The sequence below is a fragment of the Amblyomma maculatum genome, chromosome 11 (genome assembly GCF_055883805.1).
Source record: "Amblyomma maculatum isolate TAMU_Amacu chromosome 11, ASM5588380v1, whole genome shotgun sequence".
In the NCBI taxonomy this organism is placed as follows: domain Eukaryota; kingdom Metazoa; phylum Arthropoda; class Arachnida; order Ixodida; family Ixodidae; genus Amblyomma; species Amblyomma maculatum.
Window position 1 is genome coordinate 110094217 of NC_139354.1, and position 14194 is coordinate 110108410.

Consider the following 14194-nt stretch of genomic DNA (forward strand, 5'->3'; position numbering starts at 1 on the left):
TGAAAAAATACGGACATTCGCACTCTACGATTTTAATGATCATCTAGGCTGGGGATGACCTTCAGTTTAGTCTCTAATCGGTGTCGTGCACACAAAAGGACTGCCTCCACCGTACATGCTGCTGGAAGCAATACTCTCAGCGATTGTCAAGCTTCAGCTGCTGCTCAAGCCAGCGCGAATTTCCAACTTCTTTAAGTATGCTTGAGTTATTTTATGGCTATTGATGTATACTGTAATAAAGTGTTTAGTGCTCCTTACGATGGTTAGCATTGTTCAACCCGATTTACTCATCGCTAGTAAGTAGGCAAGCCTACATGCATGGGAAAGTATGTGGGTATGCTTTTTTTTTTTTAATCTTTTTTTTTCCCCTGCCAGTCTAGATATAACGATAATTGGTTATGACGATCGGATTTTCAGGTTTTCTCAATATCTTCATAAGTGGACTGCACTGTTGCGAATACCTTTGTCAAGAAACTTTTGTCTGTCACTGCTGCTTGGGTTCCCACCCTCATTCTTGGAAATAATAATTTGTTCGTTCGCAGGAAGGGAAGGGTGCGGTATCTGTCACTTCTTTCTGTGGACACCTGAACCGTGCCATAAGAGAAGGGACAAAGGTAGGAATGAAAGTGGAAAGAAAGGGGAGCCGTAGTGAAGGGCTAAGGAGTAATTTTGACCACCTGGGGATCTTTTACGGGCGCTGACATTGCACAGCATACGGACGCCTCTTCCTTTCACCTACAGCGAATTTCATTGTCGGTTTCATCCACTGCCTTGGAAGTGCCCACCAAGTGTTGGGACACCATATCTGTTGGTATCGCCACGTGTCTGCCCATTGCTATCCACTTCGAGTGTGTGCATCTCAATTGTGCTTTTGAGAGGTCTCTGCACCTACCAGTGAAGATGCAAAAAGTGACTGTCGACTGTACATAGGCTTCTATGAACAATCGTCGAGGTGGTCTTGTAAGGCGGCAGAAAGTCGCATAAATATATGTCCAACCAGGTTGCCCCGTACACACACTTCTCACCCAGCATACCATTGTATTATTAGGTGTGTAGCTATTGTCCTGAACTGTGGTAGCCATTCCACACAAAATAATTTTTCGAAATTACCTTTCGCTTAAAGGCAGTACATGACAGTAGTTCTGTTGTGCCTGCTAATGTTCAGCAGCAGTTGTAGCCACAGGGCGACCCTCTTTCCTTTTCATATTGACTGAGTGGTTTTACGGAACATCAGACCCGTGTTTTGTGTTTGAAGCTCAACAAACATTTGTTTGACTAGCCCTACAAGCTGGACCCACAAGTGCCCCAAAACACACAATGCGGTGGACTCGTCGGGAGCTGGAAATGATGATTTTTGACAAGTCCTGCTTGTCCGCTAGAGGGTTAAACCGCATTCCGTACAATGATGGCCCATATGAAGGCTTTTTGCGCTCTACAATGCACTTTCATTATTCAAACTGACCCTTTGCTGCTGTCAAAACCTGGTGCAATCTACCCTCCTGGCTGAGTCGTTTCATTTTAGCATAGCTTTTTTTGCTCATTTAATTGAGCAAGTGATTGCACTGATATCTTGGTGGCAAACCAAGAATTGTTTTTAGTACCCGTACTGTTATTGTACTTTATAATGTATAACCATGCTTCCGCTATCGCTTCACACTAGGTCGGCCAACTTTTTTTTTTGACACAATGTAAAACTCGCTGGCTTAATGGGCCCAATTTCTCCACAGTTTTGTTAGAAACGATGTAGGCTTTTGCAGATAATTTTTCAGTAAGCGTATGTGCCCATTGTTATTGTGTTTTGGGGCACTTGTGGGTCCAGCTTGTAGGGCTAGTCAAACAAATGTTTGTTGAGCAAATAACAGTACGGGTACTAAAAACAATTCTTGGTTTGCCACCAAGATATCAGTGCAATCACTTGCTCAATTAAATGAGCAAAAAAAGCTATGCTAAAATGAAACGACTCAGCCAGGAGGGTACCGCATACTTAAAGGGGCAACCAATGAATTTTCATGCTCAGTTTATTTTTTAGCAATAGCTTCACTATGCTAGGTAAAGCCAAGGTCACCATATGTTTCCAATGACCTTCAAACAGCTTCGATGTCAAGTTGGAACTTAAGCCACAACCACTTTGGGCAGCTATGTTCTCACTAAAGGTCAACTGACATGGGAAGTAGCTTAACGCGTGAGCAGTTGCGTGATGAGACAAGTGATCGCTGACGTCGATCTCGAGTATATATAGAGGCGTGCCACGTGTCTAGGAACTTTATAATGTATAACCATGCTTCCGCTATCGCTTCACACTAGGTCGGCCAACTTTTTTTTTTTGACACAATGTAAAACTCGCTGGCTTAATGGGCCCAATTTCTCTACAGTTTTGTTAGAAATGATGTAGGCTTTTGCAGATAATTTTTCAGTAAGCGTATGTGCCCATTGTTATGTAGACAATGATGGAAACGATTGCCGAGTGCGATGGCAATGAAATGTCAGCAAACGCAATCCACCAAGAACTAATGTCTTGCCCATTGGACAGCGTTTAGATATTTTTAATACTATAGAGTGCTATCCATTTGATTTTCCGCACCATTTCAGGAGGACAAACTCTGCTGACACGCACTGATGATGCTCTGTTAATGCCACTCATGAGCCAAGGAAATGCTTTCGCATTGAAAAATGGTGCACTTCAAAGAAGTCGGTGATATTTTACTGAGACGTGGCCATGTGGTGGGATACAGCTATAATGGCAGGGTCAAGGCTGTACTTGTTTATTTAATGCAAGTTCGAATGCAAAATTAAAATGACTAATCCTCGTTTCTTGGATTCAGGCTCAGTCTTTAAATACACTGCAAGGTTTTTCATTTCCGCCCTAATCTCGTGACACGTTTTGATTACCTGTGGGTCCCTTTAAGCAAGTGATTAAAATTTGAGTGCACCCAACCGCGAACAAAGGTGTGCATGCACAAACATCAAACAGTCCGAAATTGACATTACGGCAACGGTACAAAAGGTAACACCAGTTCACTTCACCAGCGCTAGCTTGGCTGCATTTTTGGTAGTGATTTCAGCCATGCTTTAGCGCTTGAGTGATGCACAGTGCATGGCTTGATTTGCACCCAGCAAGACTTTTAGTGCACTGGCAATGACCGCACAAGTTTGCACTTCAGAGTACTAATTTGAAGCACAAAGCATGCAACTTAGGTTTAATGCTTTGAAACTTAGGCATGGCAGAGTACCTGTCAGTTTCATTCAGTGGTCATAAGTGCATGAGTGCCGGGCCTGCGTTGCTCTTGATGTTGACTCCAACCACATGTGCATTGAAGACTCCTGACTGATCAGGCTTATACGATGAAAGCAAGTGAAAATATTATGAAATGCTTCTTCCTGAAACGGAAAATCTTCCGATGTTGCTTTTTCATTTGCAGAAATGTTTTTTTGTGGTTCCAAAATGTTTTTCCTCCTGCCTTCTAATTTCACGCAAGATTTCATGTGGAAGTGACTTACACGCACTTCATCGTGGCGTACATGGGTGAAGAAGTGATTGAAATGTGTGGCGCTTGGGGAATGAAACAAGGCAGGCAACATGAGCTGACATGAGTGAGTGAGTAATAACTTTTTTGTCCTAAAAGGGAGGAGGCCTCTGCTACCTTCTGAGCCCAATCTAGGATTTTGTCTTGAAGATCAGGCAATGGGCTGTGCAGGGAAGCCTGCCACTCTTTCTTTGAATCCCCACACAATGTGGCTGAGGTTGGCTCTGGCCGGGCAGAAATGACAAGCTGAGGAGGGATAGATAGTTGGGTGGATGACATGGTAGAAGGCAGGAATGGGAAATGTGCGGATCTGAAGCGGATGTGATAGAATCTCGCAATGACGAGAGGTTTTGTAGTGTGCAGGGGGATACATTAGGTGACCGAGGCGTTAATGGTGACATGAAAGGAGAGGAGGCAGTCCCATGTAGCAAGCAGGGTCACGTGGCCGAAGGAGGCAGACCCTATTGCTTGTGCCTGACAGTAAAATCTCCAAAGTAGACGTGAGCCATATTGTTGCCAATTACACTGTCCAAAGAAGGGTAATGGAATGGATTGGAAGTTGGTTTAGGAGGAGAGACTGCTCGTCAGGATAGGTGAACTGTTGAAGCAGTTCTCCTCTCTGGACTTTTGCAAACAAGTAACCATGCATTGTCTTCCCTTTGTTCTCTTTACGTTCCTTTCCAAGCAATATAATTTCAATAGGTGTTTTCTGCATTCACAACAAAGTTACGTATTGGGAAGGAATTTATCTTTTATGGCTGGAATTTGAGATTGTCATATAGAATGCTTGGTGTCCCCTTTTTTCTTTTTTCTTCGTGCACATCTTTTAGCTTTGAATACTTTGCTGGGCTCTGCTGTGTTGTGCTGAATGTGCCGCGTCAGCAGGTCTGAGGCCAGTAGCAGGATATTAGAGGTGCCAGTGAATGATATGTTGCACCGAGCCAGCCATATTGGCTGAAGGCACCGAGTGAGGCAGCAGTTCAAATCGGCTGCTCCTTGGTGTCGTTTTTATTGGAAGACACTGCCGCCTATGTCACGTGAGATCGTCACTGCTGCCACAGATGCATTATACCTCAGTTTACTGGCTATAGAGTGTGCACCGAGTGTCACCAACCTGGAAACACCTGAACTGGGCTAGTTCTTCACTTTTGCTGTAATGGAAAGAGATGCTCCCTCAGCATAACGCAGCAGGTTCCAGGAGGGGGCAGATAGAGCAAAAGGTGGCAGAAGGTCAAGAAGGGTGGTAGGGGGGTGGGTAAAATGGCTCCAGCTGGTGTAGAACATATTTAGCTGGAAGCCAATGGGAGGAACCTTTGTCCCGTAGGGAAGATGAGCTGATGATTAAGATGCATCGTTTTGTGGTGAAGTTCAAAACGATGCAATGGTTAGGACGCTCAACTACTGTGCCCAAGGATACGGGATCGAATCCCAGCCACGGTGGCCACTTTTCGATGGAGGCAACAAGCAAGGTGCCCGTGTGATGTGCGATGTCAGTTCACATTAAAGAATCCCAGGTGGTCGAAATTTCAGTTACCCTTCACTACAACGTCTCTCATAGCTCGAGTCGCTTTGGTACATTAAACCACATAAACCAAACCATTTTGGGACGAAAAGCAGCACTCGCTTGTGGCAGATGGAGTGTCATTGTGGCAGTTTTTGAAAATAGAAAGTCACCTTGTCTTAGTGCAGTACACTCAAAGTAGCTATAGTGGCCTTGATACTGAGAGAAACAGTGATACTTTTGCTGGATTGAATGTGCAGCTGGTTGTCAGATTTCACTGTTAACCTATAACAAAGAGGAACTTGGAAACCGTTTCTGCCTATTTTTATCTAGGTTTTCTTGTTTACAATGCTTATATATGAAAAATGAACATGGTTTACTTTGTAACATTGCGTAGCTAACACTTTTTGCTGTTTGTGCTGTTTAAATTCTGCTGATATGTGCCTCTTTTCTGCTACCATCTGTGCTGTGTGTGCTTTCATTTCCTTCTTTACTGCCCACTCGACCACAGATATCCACAGGATGTGCAGTTTGTGTTCAGACACGTCAAAACAGGTTGCCATTATCTAAGAAGTATCAAATAAGGAATGGTTTCTATTGAGGGGGTAGAACACATCCAGTAAATTTAAACAAAAAACCAGTACTGTTTATTGTTTCACTAACATCCATGATAGATACCAACACACTCAACCACATGATCACCCCTCAGCCACCCAGCACAGCAGAAAGCTATCAAGTGAAATGCATGTCAACTGAAAAGTTACATGCTTTTTTCTCTTTTTACAAAATGTATGTGGCTATTTTGTTGATGGCCATCATTGATCTCGTGTGCTTATTTTTCTATGAATGCATGCACAGTGTGCTAATAAACATCATGGCCCCTTTTAGAAACGTGTGACAGGTATAGTGATATGGAATGCAAGTATGGGCTGAATTATGGTATTTCCGAATTTTAGTCTACATCGGTGCTTTCCTTAAAGATGCACGACTTGTGCACCATCAAAATGTGGAAATTATCAGTTGTGGCAGTAAGCATGCTTGATGTTTAAAGCTGCACTTTTGCCCCTAGTTCTCGTTGTGCGTGTGAGCTGTGGTACGTGGTTGGAGAGATCAGGTTGGCAATGCCACTGTGGTGGCATCATGATTTGATCCGGTTGTAAATATTACAGAAATTAGCTGTATCAAATGTGCTATTACAGTGAAGCTGCTGTGGGTGAGTTCTGCGATTAATAATGTTTTTGTTATTTATGTATTTTTATGCTAATTAAAAGGGCTTTCACAGCTGTATCTTGTTGACGCTACTGTTCTGCTTCAGCAGTATATTCGACTTCTCACAAAATTTGCGGCATGTGACTTTCCTTTCAAACTTTCAAGGTTTCACTGCAACACTCTAAAGTAAGGTCATTTTTTTTGGTCAAACATCTAATTAGTGTGTTGTTTGGAATGTTAGCAAACTTTACAAATAAATTAATAACCTTTTGTAACCTTAACTACATGTTTAACAAAATAAATGCAACCTTCTCTAAATTAGTCAAGTATTACCATCTTAAGGTACACAATCCTCTGCAAGGTCAGACTAGTGCAGTGCACAACAAATACATTCAACTTACCTCTGAATGGATTCCATGGAGACTAGCTTATATATTTACCATTGAGGAGTGGCCCATGAGCGATTGTGGTGATTGAGTATAAAGCAGTTTTCGAACAAAAAGCGCCCACCTATCTACGGCGCATTCACAATATTGCGAGTCGCGAACGTTTCACAGGGAGGGAGCGGGTCGAATGGGCGGAACCCAATAACACCAGAAGAGCAAGGTGTTGAATAATCCCCACCACCATTCATCCTCTATTTCATATTTGAAGAAGTGCTATTAAAACATTATGCCCTTTGGACACCTCTCCCTGAGTCATCTTGAAGTCAACTGGACATATTTCTCAGTTTACTCGGGAGAACTGCCCTGCTTTCTTCAAATAATGCACGCGACGTCTGGAAACGCGAGACCTTTCAGTTGGAAAACAAGCCTTGCAGAGAAGCCGGTTTAAGAGTTCTGCAAGTGATCCACTGCTCCCCTTTGAACTCTCATGCCGACACACCATAAAAAAAAAATCAAAAAGTTAGGGGGGTTCAACACTGCTGTCGATCGAAAGCTTTGGCTGTGGGTGACCGAGTGTCTCATCGAACACAACCAACGTTCCGTTGAACACGTCAAAATGCACCGGCGTTCTATGCAGAACCCACTTTCATGGCATGCACATGCAATGCTAGTAGACGCTTTTCCACTCCACTCAGTCAGCTCCGCCCGCAGCGGTGCGCACACGTACAGTGCGGAAAGTGCCCTCCTCCTCTACGCGCCGGAGCGCGCATCTGCCATCTAACACGGAATCATCCATACATGCTCTCTGACGAAAATAAAGTTTTTCCATCCATGCTGGGAAGCAGCTGCTCTCCTCTCTGCGGCGACTACCACGTACCTGACGAGTCACTGGGCGAACCACGTGACAAGGAAGCGCACAGCTGTGGCTGCAGCGCGCCTCCCGTTAGAAGTCATTTCCAAGACTTGTTTGACCTTCAGTACTGCATGCGAGAAGTAGAGCTTCGCTCCAAATATAATGACGCTGGATATGTAATGTATAGTGGGCATAGTGCATGTGATTTGTAAGAAGGAATTAATCACTCATATATAGCATTCACCCAAGTGCTGCCATACGGCTCCGAAGGGAAGCTAAACAGCTTCCCAGGAGCTTAGTAGCTATAAAAGTCCATACTGGTCCGGGTTTCGAAAACGGTACCACTGCCTTTGCAGAGAATTCACTCTACGAACTCCAGGGCTAGTTAATTCAAGACATTATTCCATTGGGTTAATTCAAGAATATGCAATGTTTGAAATATATTTGTAATATGTTATATAGTTATGACTACTATGCCGGAGTTACCGGGTTCGATCCCGACCGTCGGCGGCTGCGTTTTGATGGAGGCACGGGCCTGCTACTGGCTCTGTAGCTGAGCCACCTTCGCTGGCTCATGCAGACAGGAGTGTGTAAAGAAAGAAAAAGAAGAAGAGGGAGAGAAGACGCGCGCCGCAACAGCCATCGTCCACCACCTAAGCGGTGGCGGGTGCAATGACGGCTTACTACAGATAAAAATTCGGTGGCAGGCTAGCTCCCGCCGCAGGCGGCGTTGACCTACCAGTCCCAGCCCCGTAGGGCCAGAAACAGCCGCCCTTCACCACCTCCTCCCCCCTGTGCGATGTCAGTGCACGTTAAAGATCCCCAGGTGTTCGAAATTACTCCGGAGCCCTTCACTACGGCTTCCCTTTCCCTCTTTCTGCTTTCACTGCCACATTTCCCTTCTCTTATGGTAAGACGCCCGACTACTGTGCCGGAGTTCCCGGGTTCGAACCCGACCTCGGCGGCTGCGTTTCGATGGAGGCGAAACGAAGAGGCGTCGTGTGCTGTGCGATGTCAGCGCACGTTAAAGATCCCCAGGTGGTCGAAATTACTCCGTAGCCCTCCACTACGGCTCCTCTTTCTCTCTTTCCACTTTCACTCCCACCTTCCTCCCTTCCCTTACAGCGCGGTTGCGGTGTCCACAGAAAACAAGTGAGACAGTTACTGCGCCTTTCCCTTCCTACAAATAAATCCCTTCTCTTAGGGCGTGGTTCAGTTGTCCACAGAACAAGTGTGACAGTGCATATTAAAGATCCCCAGGTGATCGAAATTACTCCGGAGCCCTCCACCACGACTCCCCTTTCCCTTTCACTCTCACGTTCCTCCCTTCTCTTAGGGCGTGGTTCAGGTGTCCACAGAACAAGTGTGACAGATACCGCGCCTTTCCTTTCCTGTGGAACAAATAAATACAATTAGTGAAATTATATGTTACGGGGCGGCAAGCCGATGTACACAGGAGAACAGAGAGATGACTGATGACAGATTATTTAATGAATCGCGATGGGTCTAGCGAGCGCTCTTGCCCGCGCTACTGCCCACTTCATGATTTGTAACATTATTCGGGGCCCCCGAGGGATAGTCTCGATCGTGGACGAGGAAGTTTGAAAGACTTCTTAAATTGAGGGGTCTACAATATAACACCACGGAACTATGCGAGGCACATATAACACAGTTAAGGAGGCTCGCCACCACATCCACGGGACGGAAGATCCTGGGTAATCTAGGACTACGAGATAGAATCCAGGAAAGAAATGCACAATTAAGTAAAACTGTCGACCGAATTAGTGAGGAACGCACTCACTATTAAACTGGTACCAAAAAAACGTGCACCCTGCTTTTTATGAACGCGAGAGAAAAGTAATTGAGCAAATGCTTTTGAAGACAAGTTAGAATGCTCTGAATACACTGTGCTCTGAATGCTCTGAATACACTAACGGCGGAGGAGGCGGCTATCGCTATGGCGATGGTCAGCATTAAAGCTGTTACCATAATTAGCAACTCCAAAGCCGCTATAAACAATTTTGCGAGGGGCATGGTCTCCAAGGAGACAGCTAATTTTATAATACCAAGACTGGAACCAAAAAGAGGTGGAAATAATATGGTGCCGGCACACTCTGGGGACAAAGGAAACGAGTTGGCTCAGCTTTCACGGGCTATAGGCGGCGCCACTGGAAATCCAATATGGCTGCCCTTGAGGGGATCGGCTGTCAGGCTTCAAGTGCGTTGTGCTGGGCTATGTTTTCTGAAGCTCCATTAAAATACTCGCGCGAGGTTTCTGTGGTGCGAAGATATGCACGGTATTGTCAGTCAGCGTACAAGCCCTTTGTGAGCATGCGTAGCAGGGGTGCGATACAAAAGATCCCTCGAGCGTGGCGAGTCAGGTATGTGAAACATCCTGCTGACTGTGTTGTGCGGTAAGCAAGACAGGTTCCCAGGAGACTCTAATGCTACGGAGAAATGTTCAACGCAGACAGAATAAGCATGAATATAGATAAAAGTTTCAACTTTTTTCCATGGATCACTGGCACTCGCGAACTGCAGTATTTCAAGATGTCGCGCTGTGCATTCACGCGCATAGCACAGGCATGCCGAGCGGCCAACCCCGCATTCTACGTGGCCTAATTTTTCCCTTCACTTCGAAATATGCATAGAAGTACCTACTATACCTAGTTTGGGCACAAGAAAACATCCCTACAAAGTAATAATGATTGTCTACTGTGATCACTTTAACCAACCTGTTTTTTTATTATTTATATAATTTTTTTTTTTTTTTGCAGTACATCTGATAGGGATTGACTTTCGCAAGTGATGACCCAGTGCTGACACAAACGTTTTTTCGAGAACAGTTACTTGCAAGCAGGACAGCTAGAGTTCCGGCTTCGAGAACAAGCCGCATATGGACTGCGAGTGTATGCTCCGTAACGTTAAATACAAGCTCCTAATCTAACGTCCATCTGACAGTTGCTGATTGAAAACACTGCATTCATTCAACCCGGTAGGAAACAAACGTTCTTAATTTCTCAAAGATGTGCGGGCCATGAATTGATCGGCAATAAAAAATGGTACTATCACGTATGACATCTCCTATCAGAAATGCGCACTGAAAACCGTCATAGATTTAGTCGCGGTCAATTTTTTTTTTTTTTTTTGCGAAATTTGGTTCTGCTCAGTTTAGAGCGGCAAGGAAAAACGAGACCCATGCATAACATCACAAATAAGACAGTTACGCCCCTCGTACTCTCACTAAGGGGGTGTTTCTTCGTCGAGCAGGATTAGCACGATGCTTTTCACGGTAAAGTAACTATCTTGATCTTACGGAGATATTAATTAACTTATTTATCCTCTCCTTCCTGGGCATTTAATCTGGAGGTAACATGTGCAAGCTTATCCCGCCTTTGACCGCACAGTCAGAACCCACCGATGTATAGAAGAGTCGACTGCTTTTCCCATCGTACTGCGTGCTCCACAGACCAAAATAGAAGCTATATTATTAATCTGTTATCATGGCTGCGAGCCAAAGCCAACTCAAAAAGCAGTTACACACTACAAACGCTGCTCGACCGAGCTCCACGCAAGAAGTTCCGCGGGAGACGCAGCACCAAGCTGGAGAAGCACGAGCCGTTCTCCGAGTATCCCCCCAAGGGCGGTACCGGAAGCGGCCGCGTGGCGGCGACACTGTTCGTGAAAGTTGCGATATGTTACTGTCAGCCGAGTAGTGAGCCAGATTGATTTACCCGAATTCTTCGGGGGTTCAATCATATAATTTCACGACTATACTAATCACTTTAAGCTAGAAAGGCGGATACAGTCCATCCGACAAGAAACTTGACAAAAGGCAGGAAGTAATTTGGCGTCGGCTTCAGACGCGAGCCTTCTTTAGCCCGTCTAAATTAGCACACGTGTACCCAACACAATACAAATTTCAAAGAATGCGGCGAGATAGCCGGATACGATATCACATATATTATGGAGCTGTAAAAAAGCACCGCCACCAGCGGATCTACTTACTACCAGATCTTGAGCTCAGACCAGTTGACGCAAGTTCGGGCTACTGAGTGGGCTTACAAGTTCGCCGAAAGCCACGGTCTCGAGGCCGTCTAAGTGTAGCGCCCACACATCGTTTGCTGACAATAAATGTTTTTCAATCCAAAAATTATCGATGTCCATAATATCCACAGCATGACGATAGGCGGGACTGGATGGAGAACAGGAAGAAGACAACGGCTTGTCGCCATGATTCCGCAATGAATTCTTGTCCCGGACGGGTTTTCTTCCGGGAGATCTGTTGTAGAGCGCACGCTGTGCGGACGTGTTCCGCATGAGCTCCCGCCTTGAGACCGATTTTCGGCGGAACGCGCTGTGCCGTGGACTTGCTTTTTGTGGAATCGTCTGCAGGCAGTTGCCCTGTACCTGTGGACACCATATTTTGGCAAGTGTTCCCCCCTTTTAGGGGTTTTTTCACGATTTGTACTCGACCACGGTGCGGCAAATCAGGCCATCATTAGGCCGAGCCGACGCCTGCAGCACCGGGCTCCGGGGCTGTGACTTGTGGTTGTGGGCCTTTGCGAGGCTGAAGACAATGGAGTACTCCGTTGAGGGAGAATCTATAACGCCCGAAGAGTTCGATGCGGGAGAATGGACCTGGGTTTTGAAGGCGCAAGATCGATTCAAGAAGTCTGTGTACGGGGATCACTCCGAGAGTAAGCCTACCGAGAAACAGGCGGGCAGCGACGGACGCCAGACGCACGGAGCAGCCCAAGTCAAGCGGGGGAAAGCGCCGGTGTGGAAGAAACGGGGACCGTTTCTGAAGATGCCAGCCAAGGATTTCAAGGTTGTTTGCCGGCCCAAGAATTGGGACTTGAGTATAGTGACGCCGAGGGAGCTCGGATGTGCCTCGAGAGCGGCAGCGGAGCTGACGAACGCGACTGCGGTGGAAGAAGACCTGGTGCGGGTCAATGAGACAAACAACACGATGATGGTGAGCACGCCGTGTATGAATCGTAGTGGGGCATATGCGAATGTAAAGACGCTCAAGCTGGGCGGTCGTGACCTTGAGGTTTCGGCGTACGTGGCGGCGCCGGAGAACTCTGTGCGCGGAGTAATTTACAATACGTACAACGGATGCCCATTGGCAGAAGTTCGCGCAGGATTCTTGAAGAAGAACGAAGACATGGACATTTTGGATGCCAAACCTTTGGGCAAGTCAAAGGCGATTCAGATCACTTTCGGCGGGAAGCGCGTTCCCCGGCAAGTTATTTATTGGAACTGTCTGTACGCTGTGATCCCGTATAGAGAGTTAGTCGAGACCTGCTATAACTGCAGACGAGTGGGACATCGGGCGGACGTTTGCTATCGTCCGAAGACTAATCTGTGTCGCCGTTGCGGGAAGGAACATCCTGCACCACCGGACGGAGAGTCGCTGACCTGCATGCCGGACTGCATCGTGTGCCATGGGGCGCACAGCACGGGAAGCCGCAACTGCAAGTTTCGTCTAGCCCGTCAGCAGCCGACGGGTCTGCAGCACAGCAACGAGGTTAAGAGCCAAACTGGCAAGGAAGAGCGACGTTCGCAGCACAGCAACGAGGACAAGAGCCAAACTGGCAAGGAAGAGCGGCGTTCGAGGCCCAGGAAGCGGTCATCTAGCGGTGCGAGAGGCGATAGCAAGAGAAGGGACCGGTCAGCTTCCTTCCCGTCACTGCCCGGACCCGAGCCTGGCAAAGGAGGAGGGCAAGGTTCCTGTTATGGAAGAAGTCCAAGTGCCACAAGGAAAAAGGTGAGCTGGCCAAACGCGGGCTCCCAAAATGAGACTGCTCGAGAGAAGGAGCTACAAAGGCAGGTGTTGCAGCAAGCCAAAACTATCAAAAAGATGGAAACTAGGATGGCAGAGATGGAACGCGCGCTTAAAACCGGCAGAGTAGAAAGGGTACAGACGCCGCTGGCCCAGGCACCCCAGAAAGCGGCGCAGGCGAACGCTTCTAGCGTGGACGCCCCACAGAAAGCGGCGCGGGCGAACGCTTCTAGCGTGGACGATAACTGTACAGCTATGGAAGTGGAGAATCGGGGGACGGCCAAAAGGCCGCCGCCGGCAAATGAGGGAGCTCATGCAAAGAGAATAGCAGAAACTTCGGCGGCGGACACGCCGCAGCCAGTAGTTAAAGTCATTAGTCTTAGGAGGGACATGCTTACCCTTGCGGAGAGAGTAGGAAAACTGGAAGAAAGACAGGATAGGTTGGAAGGTCGGGTCGACAAGATCGAAGCCAGACTAGGCAAGATTGAGGAGCGTCTTGACGCCTTCACCAATGACTTAAGGGGTTTCCAGACCCAAGTAATGGGTATGTTTAAACACCTAAATGCTATGCTAGAGGCTAGATTGCCTCCCGTAGTCGGCCAGGAGCCGATGTTAATGAACCTAGTGCCTCACCATGGCCCCTCGCCAGCAAATTGAGGTTTGGCAGTGGAACTGCAGGGGCTTCCGTCACAAGCGGGGGAACCTGCAGTTGCACATACAAAATCTAGATAGTAAGCCGGACATTATAGCTTTGCAGGAGGCTAGCGGCTCGGTTAAATTACCGGGATTTAAGACATTTACACCACCAGAGATTGATCGAGGGGGCGTATCGAGCGTCTTTACGGCCATGCTAGTCCATCGTAACACCACAGTGATTCAGCATACCATAGATAGCAGCAGGGAGGACTACGTCCTGCTGGAGATTTTACCCAA